This window comes from Mesoplodon bidens (genome assembly GCF_964165515.1).
Source record: "Mesoplodon bidens genome assembly, chromosome: 3".
NCBI lineage: Eukaryota > Metazoa > Chordata > Mammalia > Artiodactyla > Ziphiidae > Mesoplodon > Mesoplodon bidens.
In genome coordinates, this window is record NC_138178.1 from 133,041,192 (window position 1) to 133,061,162 (window position 19,971).

At 37.5% G+C, this 19,971-nt stretch overlaps 1 protein-coding gene and 1 pseudogene across 8 annotated transcripts in view; one reads left to right on the forward strand and one right to left on the reverse strand.

The window, feature by feature from the left end:
• The window catches only part of KTN1 (kinectin 1), a 120,363-nt gene that overhangs the window by 11,723 nt on the left and 88,669 nt on the right, over positions 1–19,971 (forward strand). The window lies entirely within an intron of this gene.
• On the reverse strand, positions 17,972–19,854 carry LOC308614343 (actin-related protein 2/3 complex subunit 1A-like; annotated as a pseudogene). Its single transcript has one exon. The product of its transcript is annotated as an actin-related protein 2/3 complex subunit 1A-like (transcript).

The following is a 19,971-nucleotide window of genomic DNA, read 5'->3' on the forward strand; positions in this document are numbered from 1 at the left end:
CCTCCAAATTATTTATTTATTTTTTAACCGTTTCTATCTGGCTCACTCTTCCTCTAGTTGCAAGCTAGGTTTATTCTGGGACAGTTAAAAGAAAAATGCAAGGTGGAAAGAAGTGTTTCTAATATGAAATCATGTACTGAGAAAGAGGGAGATAAGGATGTGTGTGTGTTTGTGTACGTGTATGTGTATGTGTGTGTATATATATAGAGAGAGAGAGCGAGAGCGCACGCTCATGTTTAGAAGAGTACTGAATGAAATCTAAAAAAAATGACAGTTTGTTATGGGGGAGAGGAGCATAGTGTAGAAGATCACTACACTATTTATATTCTGAATTTTCCTTTTTCTTTAGACCTGACTTTAGAGCCATGTAAATGTTTTACATAATTATTAAAAATTTTTTTTAGATCTCTAAAAATTAAAAGTAAAACAAAATAAATGAATTTTACATGTATTCACTTGGTGGACACCAGAGTGAAACTACGCCAAGTGACTTTAAAAGACAATGACTTGACTGACTGATGATATTCCCCACTGGAATAGACCCTGGGAAGAGAGTGCAGGAAGGATGGCAAAGAAGGAAAACAAGTCTTGAACTATTATAATCATAATTTTGGTGGCAATGTATACATTGTATTTCAGTACTGTGTAATGTGTGTATTGTGGGCTAATTGAAATGGGTGAATATATTGGTTTTGTTGAAAACTGAAACTTTTAGCATTATTTAAAGAAGATGTAGTTTTTTTTTTTTAATACTTCTGATGTGGAGCATTTTTTAAAGGCTTTATTGAATTTATTACAATATTGCTTCTGTTTTATGTTTTGGTTTTTTGGCCACAAGGCATGTGGGATCTCAGCTCCCCGACTAAGGATCAAACCCGCACCCCCTGCATTAGAAGGCGAAGGCTTAACCACTGGACTGCCAGGGAAATCCCAGTTTTTTTTTTGTTTGTTTGTTTTTTTGTTTTTTTGCGGTATGCGGGCCTCTCACTGTTGTGGCCTCTCCCTTTGCGGAGCACAGGCTCCGGACGTGCAGGCTCAGCGGCCATGGCTCACGGGCCCAGCCACTCCGCGGCATGTAGGATCTTCCTGGACCGGGGCACGAACCTGTGTCCCCTGCATCGGCAGGCGGACTCTCAACCACTGCGCCACCAGGGAAGCCCCCAAAACCCTGTAGTACTAAATTTGAGTAGAAGCATCTGTATGCACTCATGCAGTAATTTAACTTATTAAAATGTATGCATTTTCTGGCCCTGTTGACTTAAAAGGCCTAGAAATAGTGACCAATCCAGTAGCACTCTCGATGCTCACATTGTGGTCTTTAAATACCTTTTCACAATAAAAGTAAACTAGTGCTCAGAATGGGCATTTTCCAAGTCTAAGGCAGGAAATGTAGGAGATGAGCCTGCATATATTAATTATCAGTAGTACCACAAGCTCAGAGGCTTACAATGACACACATTTGCACCACCCCCTTAACTGGGTCCTCTGCTACAGGGTTTCACAAAACTGCTATTACGGTGTTGTCCATGGCAGGGGTCTCATCTGAGGTTCAGCTGGGGAAAGATCTGCTTCCAAGTTCATTTGGTTGTTGTCAGCATTCAGTTCCTTGGAGGGTGCCCAACTGAAAGCCTTAGTTTCTTGTTGGCTGTTAGTTTCTTGTTGGCTGTTGTCTGGGAGGCTGTTCTTTGGTCCTTGCCTCATGACCCTCTCCATAGGCAGCTTACAACATGGCAGCTGCTTTCTTCAAAGCCAGTAGGGGAGAAAAAGTGTCCTATTAACAGGGGTTACAGTCTTATGTAATATAATTATGTATATGTAATCATTTAACATTCTGTCACCTTTGTCATTTTACTGATTAGAAGCAAATCACAGGTCCCACTCATACTTAATGGAGGGGATTGTACAAAGGTGAGAATGCCAGGAGAGCAACTCGAGTTTCTTTCTTTTTTTTCCTAGAATGTCTTGTCAGAAAGCAATAGAGCAACTAAAAACTATGAGGGTAGTGTCAAAACAACCTAGGAGCCATCCTGAGTAAGATCCCATTGGTCAAAATGGGGACAATTTCATTATATGCAGATGCTATGATACTATATATAGAAAACCCTAAAGACTCCACATAAACACTACTAGAACTGATAAACGAATTCAGCAAGGTAGCAGGATACAAGATTAACATACAGAAATTGGTTGTGTTTCTTTACACCGACAATGAAATATCAGAAAGGGAATGTAAAAAAAACAATGATTTTAAATATCACAGCCCCCAAAATAAAATACTTAGGAATAAGCCTCACCAAGGACGTGAAAGACTTATATGCTGAGAATTGTAAAACATTAATAAAGGAAATTGAAGATGATACAAAGAAGTGGAAAGATATCCCATGCTCTTGGATTGGAAGAGTTAATATTGTTAAAATGGCCATACTACCCAAAGCAATCTACAGATTTAATGCGATCCCTATCAAATTACCCATGACCTTTTTCACAGAACTAGAACAAGTAATTTTAAGATTCATATGGAACCATAAAAGACCAGAATTGCCAAAGCAATCCTGAAGAAAAAGAACAAATTGGGAGGCATAACCATCCCAGACTTCAGACAATACTACAAAGCATGGTACTGGCACAAAAACAGGCATACGGATCAATGGACAGAATAGAGAGCCCAGAAATAAACCCACACACCTACGATCAATTAATCTTCAACAAAGGAGGCAAGAGTATACAATGGGAGGGGATTCCCTGGCGGTCCAGTGGTTAGAACTCCATGCTTCCACTGTAGGGGGTGCAGGTTTGATCCCTGGTTGGGGAACTAAGATCTTGCATGTTGCGTGGAGCAGCCAAAAAAAAAAAAAAAAAGAATATACAATGGGAAAAAGTCTCTCCAGCAAATGATGTTGGAAAAGTTGGACAGCTACATGTAAATCAAAGAAGTTATAATGTGCCCTCTCACCATACACAAAAATAAACCCAAAATGGCTTAAAGACTTAAACATAAGACATGATACTGTAAAACTCCTAGAAGAGAACATAGGCAAAACATTCTCTTTGCCATAAATTGTACCAATGTTTTCTTAGGTCAGTCTCTCAAAGCAATAGAAATAAAAGCCAAAATAAACATGGGACCTAATCAAACTTACAAGCTTTTGCACAGCAAAGGAAACCATAAACAAAACAAAAAGACAACCTACAGAATGGGAAAAAATGTTTGCAAATGATGCTACTGACAAGGGATTAATTTCCAAAATATACAAACAGCTCATACAACTTGACAACAAAAAAGCAACCCAATCGAAAAATGGGCAGAAGACCTTAATAACATTTCTCCAAAGAAGAAATACAGATGGCCCATAGGCACATGAAAAGATGCTCAACATTGCTAATTATTAGAGAAATGCAAATCAAAACTACAATGAGGTACCACCTCATGCCGGTCAGAATGGCCATTAAAAAATCTACAAATAACATGCTGGAGAGGGTAGGGAGAAAAGGGAAGCCTCTTACATTGTTGGTGGGAATGTAAGTTGGTGCAGCCACTATGGAAAACAGAATGGAAGTTCTGCAGAAAATGAAAGAATTACCATGTGATCCAGCAGTCCCACTCCTGGGCAGATATTCAGACAAAACTGTAATTCAAAAAGATACAAGATACACGTACACCTATGTTCATAGCAGCACTATTCACAGTAGCCAAGACATGGAAACAATGTGAATGTCTATCGACAGATGAATGGATAAAGAATAAGTGGTACCTACATACAGTGGAATACTACTCAGCCATAAAAAAGAAGCATAAATAATGCCATTTGCAGTGATATGGATGCAACTAGAGATTATCATACTAAGTGAAGTAAGTCAAAGAAAAAGACAAATACCATATGATATCACTTATATGTGGAATCTAAAATATGATACAAATCAACCTATCTTGGGAACAGAAACAATCAGGGACATGGAGAATAGACGGGTGGTTGCCAAGTGGGAGAGGGTAGGAGAGGGTTTGATTGGGAGTTTGGGATTAGCAGATGCAAACTGGTATATATAGAATGGATAAACAACAAGGTCCTGTATAGCACAGGGAGCTATCTATATTCAATATCCTGTGGTAAACCATAATGGAAAAGAATATGAAAAAGAATGTATATATGTGTGTAACTGAGTCACTTTGCTGTATAGCAGTAATAAACACAACGTTGTAATTCAACTGTGCTTCAATAAAAAATAAATTAAAAAAAGGGACAATTTGAACATCCTTAAAGAAAATAACTAATGAATTGAAACAAGTCAAGTATGTTTAATCCTTGAGTTCGTAATGATGCTAAAACTTAAAAAAATACTTTAGTTGCTGTTGGGCTAACTAATTATTTTGACAGTTTTGATAAATGAAGAAAAATAAGCCTTTATCCTACTTTTCTTATATGAATTGGATCTCAGGGTGACCAAATAAGAGAAGTTTCTTTCTATAGATGTATTCTAATAAAGATTGATAGACTTTATTTATTATATATTTTTTGACTGTGTTGGTTCTTCATTGCTGTGCACAGGCTTTCCCTAGTAGCTGCTCTTCATTGTGTGCAGGCTTCTCATTGCGGTGGCTTCTCTTGTTGTGGAGCACAGGCTCTAGGTGCACAGGCTTCAGTAGTTGTGGCATGTGGGCTCAGTAGTTGTGGCTCATGGGCTGTAGAGTGCAGGCTCAGTAGTTGTGGCGCACGGGCTTAGTTACTCCGTAGCATGTGGGTTCTTCCTGGACCAGGGCTCGAACCTGTGTCCCTTGCATTGATAGGTGGATTCTTAACCACTGTGCCACCAGGGAAGTCTCAGTGATAGGCTTAAGAATATCACCATTTTGCATCTCCTAATGAATAGTGTCTAGGTGAAGATCACCAATAGTTGGTAATATCACAAAAAGATATCCAGATATTAGATACATCGTTTTGGAAGTATGCCATGCTGTCTGTGCCTTAGTCTTGCCCTCAGGTTATAATCCTGAATCTGATCTAACCTTTAAATTTAACCACCAATTTATAGGAAATAGAAGACAAAACAAAAACAAAACACCAAAAAAACTTGTTAACACTATGGGGATGCCATCAACAAAATTCATACTGAGAATCTTTACAGGACAACTGCCTGGTTTTTCCAACCCCAAATTCTAAGAATTGCAAGAAAGTGAATAATAAAAGATACAGGGATGATGAATGAAAGGAGACAAGAGATAAATACAGTAAGTCCTCTACATACGAACGAGTTCCGTTCTGAGAGTGTCTTCACAAGTCTAATTTGTTCGTAAGTCCAAGTTAGCCTAGGTACCCATCTAACACAATCAGCTATATAATACTGTACTGTAATAAGTTGATAATACTTTTCACACAAAAAATAAAACATTTTTAATCTTACGGTACAGTACATTGAAAAGTACAGCGGTATAGTACAACAGCTGGCATAAAGGGGCTGGCATCGAGTGAACAGGCAAGAAGAGTTACTGATTGGAGGAGGGAGAGGAGGTGGGAGATGGTAGAGCTGAAGGATCATCAGCAATAGGAGATGGAGGGCAAGCTGCAATTTCACTCACGCCTGATGTTGATGGAACGCACGTTTGCATCTTTGAAAGCTCGCAACTCTTGAGTTTCGTATGTAGGGGACTTACTGTACATCAGTCAATACAGAATAACTGAAAAAATATTTACACAGCAGTTGGGGAAATGGGAATACTGGATTGATATTTGATATTAAGGGATTATTGTTAATTTAAAATTTTCTGTGAACCTGGATTTTTGTCCTCTTTCCTCTCCAGGCTCAGAGCTCCTATAAAGCTATATAGCTATAGGTAATAGGTTTTCAGCCTGATTCTTTTTTTAAAAAAATTATTTATTTTTGGCTGCTTTGGGTCTTCGTTGCTGTGTGCAGGCTTTCTCTAGTTGCAGCGAGCAGAGGCTTCTCTTCGTTGCAGTGCATGGGCTTCTCATTGCAATGGCTTCTCTTGCTGTGGAGAATGGGCTCTGGGGTGCTCGGGCTTCAGTAGTTGTGGCTCGCGGGCTCTAGAGCGCAGGCTCAGTAGCTGTGGTGCACGGGCTCAGTTGCTCCGCTGTGGCACGTGGGATCTTCCTGGACCAGGGATTGAACCCGTGTCCCTTGCATTCGCAGGCATATTCTTAACCACTGTGCCACCAGGGAAGTACCCAGCCTGATTCTTTTTCATACATCTTCCTTCTCCCCCCACTCCCCACCCCCCACCCAAGCTGTGCAAATTCTATTCCCATACCCACGTCTTGGTGTCAAGCAGCAAACCTGCTTCTCTTCTGTTGCTGTTGCCTGTGGGAGCTGAACTTCTCTGACCATTTGCCTGCTATAGAGTCAGTATCCAGCCATCTTTCCCATTCTTTATTCCCTGTGCTCCATTTTAGGTACTGTATGGTTTATTCTTTTGAATTTTTATTGTTTCTAACTCAGGGATATATTTATTTTCATTTTGGGTTCAGCCATATCTTTTTGATAATCTTATTTTTCATCCATTGTTATTTTTTAATTGAAGTATAGTTGATTTATAACGTGTTAGTTCCTGGTGTACAGCAAAGTGATTCAGTTATATACTTTTTGTGTGTGTGTGTGTGTGTGGTAGGCGGGCCTCTCACTGTTGTGGCCTCTCCCGCTGCGGAGCACAGGCTCTGGACGCGCAGGCCCAGCGGCCATGGCTCACGGGCCCAGCTGCTTCGCGGCACGTGGGACCTTCCTGGACCGGGGCACGAACCCATATCCCCTGCATCAGCAGGCGGACTCTCAACCACCGCGCCACCAGGGAAGCCCAGTTATATACTTTTTTATATTCTTTTTCAGTGTGGTTTATCACAGGATATTGAATATAGTTCCCTGTGCTATACAGTAGGACCTTTTTTTTTTCTTTTTTATTGATGTATAGTTGATGTACAATAAGATATAATTTACAGGTATATAATATAGTGATAAACATTTTTTTTTTCTCTCTCTCTCAATCCCAAACTCCCTAACTATCCCTCCCTGACACCCTCCCCCCCGGTAACCATAAGTTTGTTCTCTGAGTCTGTGAGTCTGTTTCTGTTTTGTAAATAAGTTCATTCATATCATTTTTTTTAGATTCCACATATAAGTGATATCATATGATTTCTCTTTCTCTCTATGACTTACTTCACTCAGTATGACAATCTCTAGGTCCATCCATGTTGCTGCAAATGGCATTATTTTAATCTTTTAATGGCTGAGTAATAGTCCATTGTATATACGTACCACAACTTCTTTTCATTCCTCTGTCGATGGTCATCCGTTATTTTAAGTGTTTGTAATAGAAGCATCCTTATTGGAAGTCTTCATCTCTTCATTTCTACCTATTATAATCTTGTTTTTGAAGTGCAACTTAGTGTATCCTGAGTGCTCGTTTAGTGACGTATTCTCTTCCTTTGCTCAAATCTGCTCTTTTAACCTTTTCTTTAAAATTATTTTTTATTTCTATTTTTTTTTAATTTTGGCTATGCTGTGTGCCTTGTGGGATCTCAGTTCCCCCACCAGGGATTGAACCCGTGCCATTGTAGTGAAAGTGCTGAATCTTTTGGAGTACAGGTATCTCTTGCTAGTCCAACTCAGCCTAGGTAATTTTTTTCTTTTTTGAGGTAGCACTGGTATCCCTTGCTGTCTGAACTCTTGTTGCTTATTGTTCCAAACTTGGGAATCAAATATATGTATCCTTTGTTTAATGACTTTAATTCATTCTTGAAAATTCTGCTAAGTGAAAAGCCATTACATGAAAACATTTCCTTTAATTTTTTCCTACATATAAACTTTATTTTTTTAATTGAAGTATAGCTAATTTACAATGTTTCAGGTATATAGCAAAGTGATTCAGTTATATATATATATAATATATGTATTATATATTTTTGTAAATATAAATTTTAAGATTCTTTTCCATTATAGGTTATTACAAGATATTGAATATAGTTCTCTGTGTGGTACAGTAGGTCCTTGTTATCTGTTTTTATTAGTAGTGTGTATCTGTTAAAGCATATTTTCATTCATTTTTAATGGGAAATTATGCTGTGTTATATCTCAACCAATTTTTACACATAGGAAAATATTAATCTAGCAATGAAGATGAGTTTATACAAGTGTAAGCAACACTTTGAAAGTAAATAAATATACTTGATCTTAAAATGTAATGTGATAGGGACTTTCCTGGTGGCACAGTGCTTAAGAATCTGCCTGCCAATGCAGGGGACACGGGTTTGAGCCCTGGTCCGGGAAGATCCCACATGCCGTGGAGCAACTAAGCCCATGTGCCACAACTACTGAGACTGTGCTCTAGAGCCCATGAGCCACAACTACTGAGCCCGCGTGCTGCAGCTACTGAAGCCTGTGCGCCTAGAGCCCGTGCATAATAAGAGAAGCCACCTCAATGAGAAGCCTGTGCACCGCAATGAAGAGTAGCCCCCACTCGCCGCAGCTAGAGAAAGCTCGCATGTAGCAACGAAGACCCAATGCAGCCAAAAATAAATAAATAAATAAATTTGTTTTAAAAAAATGTAATGTGATAAAATGAAGGTGTATTGTGTTATACTTGCCAAAGGAGGAAGAGAAAACTTGGTTGTGGTAGTGGTTGATGGATGAGGTGTAATTCTTTGGAAAGTCTATTCTTACTATACCATTTTTTTCACCAATTTCAGCCTTTCTGGAGCTCAGGGTTATCTTACATTCAGTCTGCACTTAAAAGTCAAATTGTGTACAGATAAGCACTTTTAGTGGAATAAAGGCCAAACACAAGTCCTTTAAGCAATGTGGAAATAGAATACAGGCAGAAAATACTGAAGAGTTGTAGGAGATGATAGCTTTGCATCCCTCTTGCTTGGCAATATGTGCACAAAGCACATGTTCTCGGTTCATTCAAATGTGTGTAGTACATCAATACATATGATGTGTTCCAACTGGATACCATTGTATTGATTAAATTGTTGAGTGTACCTTTAGCTAAAATTATAATGTTGAAATTTTTATTTTTCATAAAATATTTTATGTGTATTTTAGGTGAATAATAACTAATGTTTAAAATAGTCGTTTGAAAAGTAGTACTTTTCAAGAGTTATTTGATAAAAACCAGTTAACTGAACCATTATATGAGGTAGGTCTGTAGATTGTAATAACATGGTATCCCTCCTTATCTGAGATAGCTGTTGGAATTCCTGCTGTTCCAGCTAGGGAACTGAAAGAGTTTGGTAGCAAAGGATAAATAAAAATCTTATTTTATGAAACATTTTTAGTTGGTTTGTCCTTTGTTCTCCTATTCTGAGTTCAGCACATCTTTGTAAACTGGCAAGCTTGTCATATTATCAGGGTAATGGATGGATTAAAATGTGACTAAGGTCAGGCAAAGAACGGAGTCTGATACATAACAATACTCTTTCTAAACTATTAATTGACAACTTTGGGATATGATTATTTAACCTATTAAATATTCTCTAGTTTCTACTACTCTCTGGCCATGTTTTAGTACTTATCTACCTTGTTTCCAAGGATAGCTTGTGTACATTATCAAGTGTTTTGCCAAAATCAGACATTCTAATTTTTCCTAATTTAGTAAACCTTTTATTAAAAAAAAGACATTGAAATGACTTGTTTATAGTGAATGACTTTCGAAGCTCCTAAATTTTTTAGTTAGTGACATTGTCTGGATTTACACACAGTGAGCTCACCTATTTTAATTCGATTGCTTTCTGCTATTTTTAGTATATGATAGCTTTTACTTTTACTTTTTTTTTTTTTTTAACCTCTTCAGGCATCTTCTAATAGTGGGGAAAGCAGAAGTCTTTTGGGGATCTTGAAATGTAGGATGCTGGCAGCTGTGTACTGTCTGTTGAAGGCAGTACTGTATCTATCTTTGCATGGCTCTTGAGGTTGTGTAAATATGGTTTCTAAGCACAGTGTTCAGAGCAAGATGGCTGTAGGATAAGGACCTCTGCTTGTGACTGTATTTCATTTTTTTCTAGCTTTATTGAGGTATAATTGACATAACATTATGTAAGTTTATTAGCTTTGAAGTTTATAATACATTATCATTGACTGTAATCACTGCTGCGCATTAGAGCTCCAGGACTGTTTAATGTACTAGTTGCAAGTTTGTACCCTCAAAAAACAACTCCCCAAAGCCCCAGGTAACCACCACTCTTCTCTGTTACTATGAATTCAAGATTCCACATGTGATATCATACAGTAGTTGTCTTTCTTTGTCTTATTTAGCATAATGCTCTCAAAGTCTGTCCATGATATTGCAAATGGCAGGATTTTCTTCTTTCTTGAGGCCAAATAATATTCCATCGTATATATGTATCTCACTTTTTAAATCTATTCATCTGTCAGTGAACTCTTAGGTTGTTTCCATGTCTTGGCTATTATAAATAATGCTGCAGTGAACATGGGTATCATGTTGGAGATGTCTCTTCGAGATACTGATTTCATTTCCACTGCATATTTACCCAGTGGAATTGGGTTTGCTGGATTATATGGTAGTTCTATTTTTAATTTTTTGAGGAACCTCCATACTGTTTTCCACAGTGACTGCACCAATTTACATTCCCACCAACGGTACACAGAGGTTTTCTTTTCTCCATATCCTTGCCAGCACTGTTATCTCTTGTCTTTTTGATGATAGACATTCTAACAGGTGTAAGGTGATATCTTATTGTAGTTTTGACCTTTGCATTTTCCCCATGATCAGTGATATTGAGCACCTTTTCATGTACTTGTTGGCCATTTTCTTTGGAAAAATGTCTATTCGGGTCCTTTGCCCATTGAAAAAAAATATATTTTTTGGCTTTTGAGTTGTATGAATTTCTTATATATTTTAGATATTAATCCTTTATCTGGCATATGGTTTGCAAATATTTTCTTCCATTCTGTAGATTGCCCTTTCATTTTGTTGATCATTTCTTTGCTGTGTAGAAGCTTTTTAGTTTGATGTAGTCCCACTTGTCTATTTTTATTTTTGTTGCATATGATTTTGATGTCATACACCGAAAAATCACTGCCAAGACCAGTGTCAAAGAGCTTTTCCCCAGTGTTTTCTTCTAGGAGGTTTATGGTTTCAGGTCTTACATTTACGTCTTTAATGCATTGTGAGTTAATTTTTGAGTGTTGTAAGATAGGGGTCCAGTTTCATTCTTTTGTGTGTGAATATTCAGTTTTCCCAGCACCATTTATTAAAGAGACAATCTTTTCCCCATTGTGTAGTCTTGGCTCCCATGTCAAATATTAGTTCACTGTATATGTGTGGATTTATTTCTGGGTTCTTGATTCTGTTCCATTGGTTTGTCTGTTTCTATGCCACTACCATACTGTTTTGATTACTATATCTTTGTAGTATAATTTGAAATAAAGTGTGATTATTCCAGCTTTTTTCTTTCTCAAGTTTGCTTTGGCTGTTTGGGGTCTTTTGTGGTTCCATATGAATTTTAGGATTGTTTTCCTTTTTCTGTAAAAAATGCTGTTGGAATTGTGATAGGAATTGCACTGAATCTATAGCTATATGACTTTGGGTAGTATGGACATTTAACAGTATTAAAATTCTTTTGGTACATGAACACACTATCTTTTCACACAATATCTTTCCATTTATTTGTATCATCTTCAGTTTCTTTCATTATTGTCTTACAGTTTTCATTGTGCAGGTTTTTCACCTCCTTGGTTGCATTTATTCCTAAGTATTGTTTTTGGTGCTATATTTTAGGTTTCTAATAACTGATCACCTTTGAACCTCTTAAGTCATATTTCTGCTGTTTGAAAGGGAGTCTTGGCAATCACAAATTTTGAAGGCTTACTGTATTTCAATTTTGTAACTAGGTAATCTATAAACCAACTTTAAGAATGTGGGAATTCATTTGGTGAAATTCTAGAGATGCGAGTTTTTCTTGGGTATCGTTCTTAGATTAACTTCTCTCACTGTTTTTTGCTTTGGTTGCTTATTGGGAACAATATCAAGAATGGAACCAACAGCCAAAAAAAAAATTTTTTTTTTTTGGTGGGGGCTGCTGCTGTAGGCTTAAATGTTAAAATACAAAGTGTGTACTTATTTCCAATTAATGGTAATTTTATCAGGACTTTTTGATTTTTATTTTCTGTTATATACTTCTTTTGCAGCTTCCAGATTGTTATAATGAAGTCCGTATTATGATAAAAAGTCCCTGATTTTATGTGTCACAGTACTGGTGGACACAAATAGGATTGATGTATACTATATTTAGGAAGGTTTATTTTGAAAGAAAATCCATAATCATAAGGACTACCTGTATAAAGCTATTTATGTTAATGAAGTAAACTTTTTTTTCTTCCCAGATTCATGCTGGTTGTCTTTTAGTCAGTTAAAATCTGACAGTGCTATGTGTTGAGCCCTGACTGTGTTGGGCTTGCAGGTATTCAGGAGAGAACATACAGATCAGTAGGAGAGTCACTGATTTGGCATGTTAAATTTCAGTAGTATAAAGCAAACCTTGTATAACAAGTAAGTAAAAATCTTTAAGTGAATTTTTTTAAACCATAATTTTCAAGATACAATTTCACTAGAAGTTGTCTACATAAGATTGTGAGTATAAAAGCAAATGCTGCTTGATTTCAGTGAATGGGGATGGGAAAATTTCTTACTATTTTAAGATTCTTTAACTTCACCATGGGTTAATAATTTATTAACAGAGGTAATGTTTCAGAAAAAAAATAGGAAAATGAAAATATATAAGTAGTTTCCTACCTTATTTTACTATCCTTATTTGTATATGCTTTCATTTTGAATATGTATAAGATTTTGCTGTTTATTCACAATTTTGTTGTTTGTGTAGATTTTGTGTCTCTGCTTTCTTTTAAATAGCAGATTTAGGAGTTTGTGGAATACTGTTAAAATAAAAATTGAAATTTATTTTATTTATTTTTATTTATTTATTTATTTATTTTTTAATTAGTTTCTGCTTTATAACAAAGTGAATCAGTCATACATATACATCTGTTCCCACATCCCTTCCCTCATGCATCTCCCTCCCTCCCACCCTCCCCATCCCACCCCTCCAGGCGGTCACAGAGCACCGAGCTGATCTCCCTGTGCTCTGTGGCTGCTTCCCACTATCTATCTACCTTACGTTTGGTAGTGTATATATGTCCATGCCTCTCTTTCGCTTTGTCACAGCTTACCCTTCCCCCTCCCCATATCCTCAAGTCCATTCTCAAGTAGGTCTGTGTCTTTATTCCCGTTTTGCCCCTAGGTCCTTCATGACTTTTTTTTTTTTTTTTTAAATTCCATATATATGTGTTAGCATACGGTATTTGTCTTTCTCTTTTTGACTTACTTCACTCTGTATGACAGACTCTAGGTCTATCCACCTCATTACAAATAGCTCAGTTTCGTTTCTTTTTATGGCTGAGTAATATTCCATTGTATATATGTGCCACATCTTCTTTATCCATTCATCCGATGATGGACACTTAGGTTGTTTCCAGCTCCGGGCTATTGTGAATAGAGCTGCAATGAACATTTTGGTACATGTCTCTTTTGGAATTATGGTTTTCTCAGGGTATATGCCTAGTAGTGGGATTGCTGGGTCATATGGTAGTTCTATTTTTAGTTTTTTAAGGAACCTCCATACTGTTCTCCATAGTGGCTGTACCAATTCACATTCCCACCAGCAGTGCAAGAGTGTTCCCTTTTTTCCACACCCTCTCCAGCATTTATTGTTTCTAGATTTCTTGATGATGGCCATTCTGACTGGTGTGAGATGATATCTCATTGTAGTTTTGATTTGCATTTCTCTAATGATTAATGATGTTGAGCATTCTTTCATGTGTTTGTTGGCAGTCTGTATATCTTCTTTGGAGAAATGCCTATTTAAGTCTTCTGCCCATTTTTGGATTGGGTTGTTTGTTTTTTTGCTATTGAGCTGCATGAGCTGTTTATAAATTTTGGAGATTAATCCTTTGTCAGTTGCTTCATTTGCAAATATTTTCTCCCATTCTGAGGGTTGTCTTTTGGTCTTGTTTATGGTTTCCTTTGCTGTGCAAAAGCTTTGAAGTTTCATTAGGTCCCATTTGTTTATCTTTGTTTTTATTTCCATTTCTCTAGGAGGTGGGTCCAAAAGGATCTTGCTGTGATTTATGTCATAGAGTGTTCTACCTATGTTTTCCTCTAAGAGTTTGATAGTTTCTGGCCTTACATTTAAGTCTTTAATCCATTTTGAGCTTATTTTTGTGTATGGTGTTAGGGAATGATCTAATCTCATACTTTTACATGTCCCTGTCCAGTTTTCCCAGCACCACTTATTGAAGAGGCTGTCCTTTCTCCACTGTACATTCCTGCCTCCTTTATCAAAGATAAGTTGGCCATATGTGCGTGGGTTTATCTCTGGGCTTTCTATCCTGATCCACTGATCTATCTTTCTGTTTTTATGCCAGTACCACACTGTCTTGATTACTGTAGCTTTGTAGTATAGTCTGAAGTCAGGGAGCCTGATTCCTCCAGCTCCGGTTTTCGTTCTCAAGATTGCTTTGGCTATTCGGGGTCTTTTGTTTTTCCAAACAAATTTTGAAATTTTTTGTTCTAGTTCTGTGAAAAATGCCAGTGGTAGTTTGATAGGGATTGCATTGAATCTGTAGATTGCTTTGGGTAGTAGAGTCATTTTCACAATATTGATTCTTCCAATCCAGGAGCATGGTATATCTCTCCATCTATTTGTATCTATTTGTTTTTATAAGCTCTGTCTTTCTGTTTGATAATTCTTCAGCTGTGTATAATTATCAGTTCATTTAGTTTTTAATGTCTGCATGTCTGTGTATGCACATATGTTTGTGGATGCTTATACACAATTTACAGTTTCTTTAATTTTTACCTTCTGGTCTTTTATATGAGTGCTTTATTTTTTTTCCATATGTGTGATTTAATTTATGCTTCTAATAGCTGAAAAAATTATTTTTTATAGTCCGCCACATTATTCTATTTGGAATTCTTGGGGATATAATCCCTGTTTGTATCTTTGATTTTTTTCACTTTCTATTGTAAGTTCACCTTCAACAGGAGTGTATCTGAAAATACTGTACTGTTCAGGCCAGACTGGGTAGAAGGAATTTTTTTCCAGAGTCTTTCATGGCCTTGGAGCCATTTTTGTGTTAATATTTTTGGTAGAAACATTCGGGGTGTTCTGGACTGGCAGAGACTGTAGACGTGAATTTAAGAATCTATGGTTATAAATTTTTTTTTTAAGGGTCAACAATCAGAATTTATTTGGAGATGTCACTTGCAAACTGTTCTACATTGATCTCTTTTTTATTTTCTGGTTGTATTTTATTTTGTTTATTTATTTTAAATCTGATTTTTAATATTGAAGTATAGTTGATTTACAGTGATTCAGATGTATAGCAAAGTGATCCAGTTATGCATATATATACACACATATAATTTTTCATATTCTTTTCTGTTTTATTACAAAATATCAAATACAGTTTCCTGTGCTATACAGTAGCACTGTGTTGTTTATCCGTTCTATATATAATAGTTTGCGTCTGCTAATCTCAAACTCCCAGTCCATCCCTCCCCTGTACCCTCCTCTCCCTTGGCAACCACAAGTCTGTTCTCTATGTCCGCGATTCTTTTTCTGTTTCGTAGATAAGTTGGTTTGTGTCATGTTTTAGATTCCACATATAAATGATATCATATGGCATTTGTCTTTCTCTGTCTGACTTAATTCACTTAGTATGAGACTCTCTGGGTCCATCCATGTTGCTGCAAATGGCATTATTTCATTCTTTTTTATGGCCGAGTAGTATTCCATTGTATATATATATATATATACCGCATCTTCTTTATCTGTTCATCTGTTGATGGACATTTAGGTTGTTGCCACGTCTTGGCTATTGTAAATAGTGCTATTAGCATTGGGGTTCATGTATCTTTTTGAATTATAGTTTTCTCTGAATATATGCCCAAGAGTGGGACTGCAGGCTCATGTGGCAACTCTTATTTTTAGTTTTTCATTTCTGATTTTATTGATTTGGGCCCTCTCCCTTTTTTTCTTGATGAGTCTAGTTAAAAGTTTAATAATTTCGTTTATCTTTTCAAAGAACCAGCTTTTACTTTCATTGATCTTTTCTATTTTTTTTAAGTCTATATCATTTATTTCTGCTCTGATCTTCAGTTTCTTTCCTTCTACTAACTTTAACTTTGTTCCTCTTTCTCTAGTTGGTTTAGGCTTAATGTTTGGTTGTTTATTTGAGAATTTTCTTCTTTCCCGAGGTAAGCTTTGTTGCTACATAACTTCCTGCTTAGAACTGCCTTTGCTACATCTCATAGGTTTTGGACTGTTGTGTTTTCATTTTCATTTGTCTCCAGGTATTTTTTAAATTTCCTCTTTGATTTCTTCAGTGATCCATTGGTTGTTTAGTAGCATATTGTTGAGCCTCTGCATGTTTGTGTTTTTTGAAGTTTTTTTCGTGTACTTGATTTCTAGTCTCATAGCATTGTGGTCAGAAAAGATGCTTGATATTGTGTCAGTTTTCTTAAATTTACCAAGGCTTGTTTTGTGGGCTGCCATGTGGTCTGTCCTGGAGAATGTTCCATGTGTGCTTGAAAAGGATGTGTATTCTTCTGCTTTTGGGTGGAATGCTCTATAAATATCAACTAAGTCCATTTGATCTAATGTGTTATTTAAGGCCTGTGTTTCCTTATTGATTTTCTGTCTGGATGATCTGTCCATTGATATGAGTGGGGTGTTAAAAGTCCCCTACTCTTGCTGTGTTACTGTTTATTTCTCCTTTTATGTCTGTTAATATTTGCCTTATATATTGAGGTGCTCCTGTGTTGGGTGCATATATATTTACAAATGTTACATCTTCTTGGATCGATTCCTTGATCATTATGTAGTGTTCTTCTCTGTCTCTTGTAATAGTTTTTATTTTAAAGTCTGTTTTGTCTCGTGTAAGTATTGGTACTCTGGCTTTCTTTTGATTTCCATTTGTGTGTAATATCTTTTTCCATCCCCTCAGTTTTAGGCTGATTGTGTCTCTGGATCTGAAGTGAGTCTCTTGTAGGCAGCAGATATATATGGGTCTTGATTTTGTACCCATGCAGCCAGTCTGTGTCTTTGGTTGGAGCATTTAGTCTGTTTACATTTAAGGTAATTATTGACATGTATGTTCTTACTGCCATTTTGTTAGTTGTTTTGGATTATGTTTTTGTAGGTCTTTTCCCCCCTCCTCTTTTGTTCTCTTGTGTTGTGACTTGATAACTATCTTTCATGTTATGTTTGGATTCCTTTCCCTTTTTTGTGTGTATATCTATTGTAGATTTTTGGTTTGTACCTAACCATGAGGTTTTTGTATAGCAGTGTATATATGTATGTGTCTATGTGTATATGTATATATATATGTATATATATATATGACTGTTTTATGTTGCTGATCTCTTAATTTTAAATGCATTTAAAATACCCTGCATTTGTACTCTCTCCCTCCAGTGATTACTGTTTTTGATAACATAGTTTACATCTAATTGTTTTGTGTATCCATTAACTGCTTATGTGGATATAGATGATTTTACTACTTCAGTCTTTTAATTAAACCTCCTTACTGGCATTGTGTATGGATGATTTCCTACGTTTATGTTTGCCTTTACCAGTGAGCTTTTTCATTCTATAATTTTCTTGTTTCTTGTTGTGACCTTTTCTTTTTTGCCCAGAGAAGTTCTTTTAACATTTTTTGTAAAGAGGGTTTGGTGGTGCTGACTTCTGTTAGCTTTTGCTTGTCTGGAAAGCTTTTGATTTCTCCGTCAAATCTGAACGAGAGCCTTGCTGGGCAGACTATTCTTGGTTGTAGGTTTTTCCCTTTTGTCACTTTAAGTATATCATGCCACTCTTTTCTGGACTGCGGAGCTTCTACTGAAAAATCAGCTGATAGCTTTACGGAGTTTCCTTGTATGTTATTTGTTGCTTTTCCCGTATAGCTTTAGTATTCTCTGTTTCAATCTTTGATCTTTGTCATTTTGATTACAATCTGTCTTGGTGTGTTCCTCTTTGGGTTAATAGTGTACTGTATATGTATTTATTGGATATCTTTTTTCCCCCTAGGAATCTTCTAAACGTGTCCTTTAACCTTTCTCTCTCAGGTTCATCTATTTTTTTTCCACGTTCAGTATTTTTATTTAATTTTTTAGCAGACAATTTACATACCACCCCCACCCTTTCCTTTAAGTTAGTGTGACAATTTTCCATAATAAACTATTTAAAGAGAAGCTTTGGTCAAGAATAGAATGAAAGAGCAAAACAAAAAAGAAAACCCAAATCACTGCTGCTTTTAAAAAACCAACACTTTACCAGTTATCCTCAAAACACACAACAAGGTTTGCGCCATATGTGTCTTCAGTGTTTCCTGGTGGCTGGCTCTCCTCCCCATCATGCAAATGGCAGAGCTTCCCAGTGTAGCCTGTCCTCATGCTGGATTTGGGAGGCTTGCTCAGCTTCACGTTATCCGAAGGCCCTGGATAGAAGACTCTAAGGTCTTGAAATCCCAAATGGTCATGGCTCTGTCGATGCCAGTAGTGCAAAATTTGCTACAATCCTGCTTGTCCACCTCATGAATAGACACTTGAGTGATGCTGCTCTGGTGCAGCATCCCCAGGGCCGTGTTGTGGTTCTCAGTTGTGGCCCGCGTGTCCATGTTGCGGAAGCACTCCATGGCCGACATGTTGTGCTGGATGCTCTGTTTCGGGATGTCTAGCTTGGAGACGAAGGTCAAGCAGCCGTGGTCATTGTAGTCAAAGAGCATGGGGCAGCAGTCATGGCCAGCAGCCACGACTCTGTTCTCCGAGATGAAGGACACACTCAGGAGAGGCAGGAACTCTGTCTTCACAGTTGAGACCTGCACACTTTTTGAGGCATCGGCAACGGACACGGTGCTGTTGTGGCTGACCCAGGCCAGGTGGCTCCTGCTGGCGGAGAAGCTGACCCCATGCACCCGGCCGCCAGTGCCACTGCCACCAAATGCTGACATCAGCTGACCAAAAGGCATCTTGCTGCCCCAGGGTGTACTGGCTGGCTTCTCATCCACTTCTTTAATGTAGGCAGAAAACACTCTGCATTTGAAATCACAGGATCCTGCTGCAAGCAAGACATAGTTGGGATGCCAATCCAAGCTGAGGACTGTGGAGCGAATGGGTTTTTTAATGTGCTTGCTTATCCACCAGTCATTTTCGGACTCCCAAGTAACAAACAGAAATGAGTCATGCTCCGCTGCCCACAGCAAATTTGTTCTGTAGCGGGGACCACTTGACAGAAGTGGCTGCATTGTTAATTCTCAGGATCACCAGGGTCGGCTTCCAGATACTATCTTTCTGACTCCAGACGTAGGCATTGCGGTCAGCCCCACAAGTGACCATGAAGTCACTCTTGGGAGTGCAGTCGGCACCTGTGCTGTGTCCATTGTGCTCCTTGAGTTCATGAATTTTCACCCACTGGCTCCCATCTTATAGATATGGACTTCGTCGTTATTGGGGCTAAGGGCAATCTGGGTACGATACCTGTTCCAGGCATGACAGGTAATTGGCTCTAGTAAAAATTGATGCAGGGATATTATTCTTAGTGTTTTCAAAGGACAGAAAGCTGGGGGTCAGGGCCATCCGGACGGGCTCGGAGCATGGAGTTTGTGGACTCTGGTCAGTCGATGCGAACAGGCTCCGGCCAGGTTCATCTTTTTCTCACACTTCAGGTGATGTTTGTAAGTTAAGCCTACCAGACCTTTGTCTTTTTTGAGTTAGTCACTTATTTTTTCCCATACAGTCTTTACAATGTTTTCTAGTCAGGTTTTCTAGTTTTTTCCTTTATGGCTCTGGGTTTTACATGAGACATAGAAAAAGCCTTTTACAAAACAAAATTATTTTAGATTGAAAGAAATACATTTGTTTTCTAGTTTTTTCATGGTTTAACTTTTTAACCT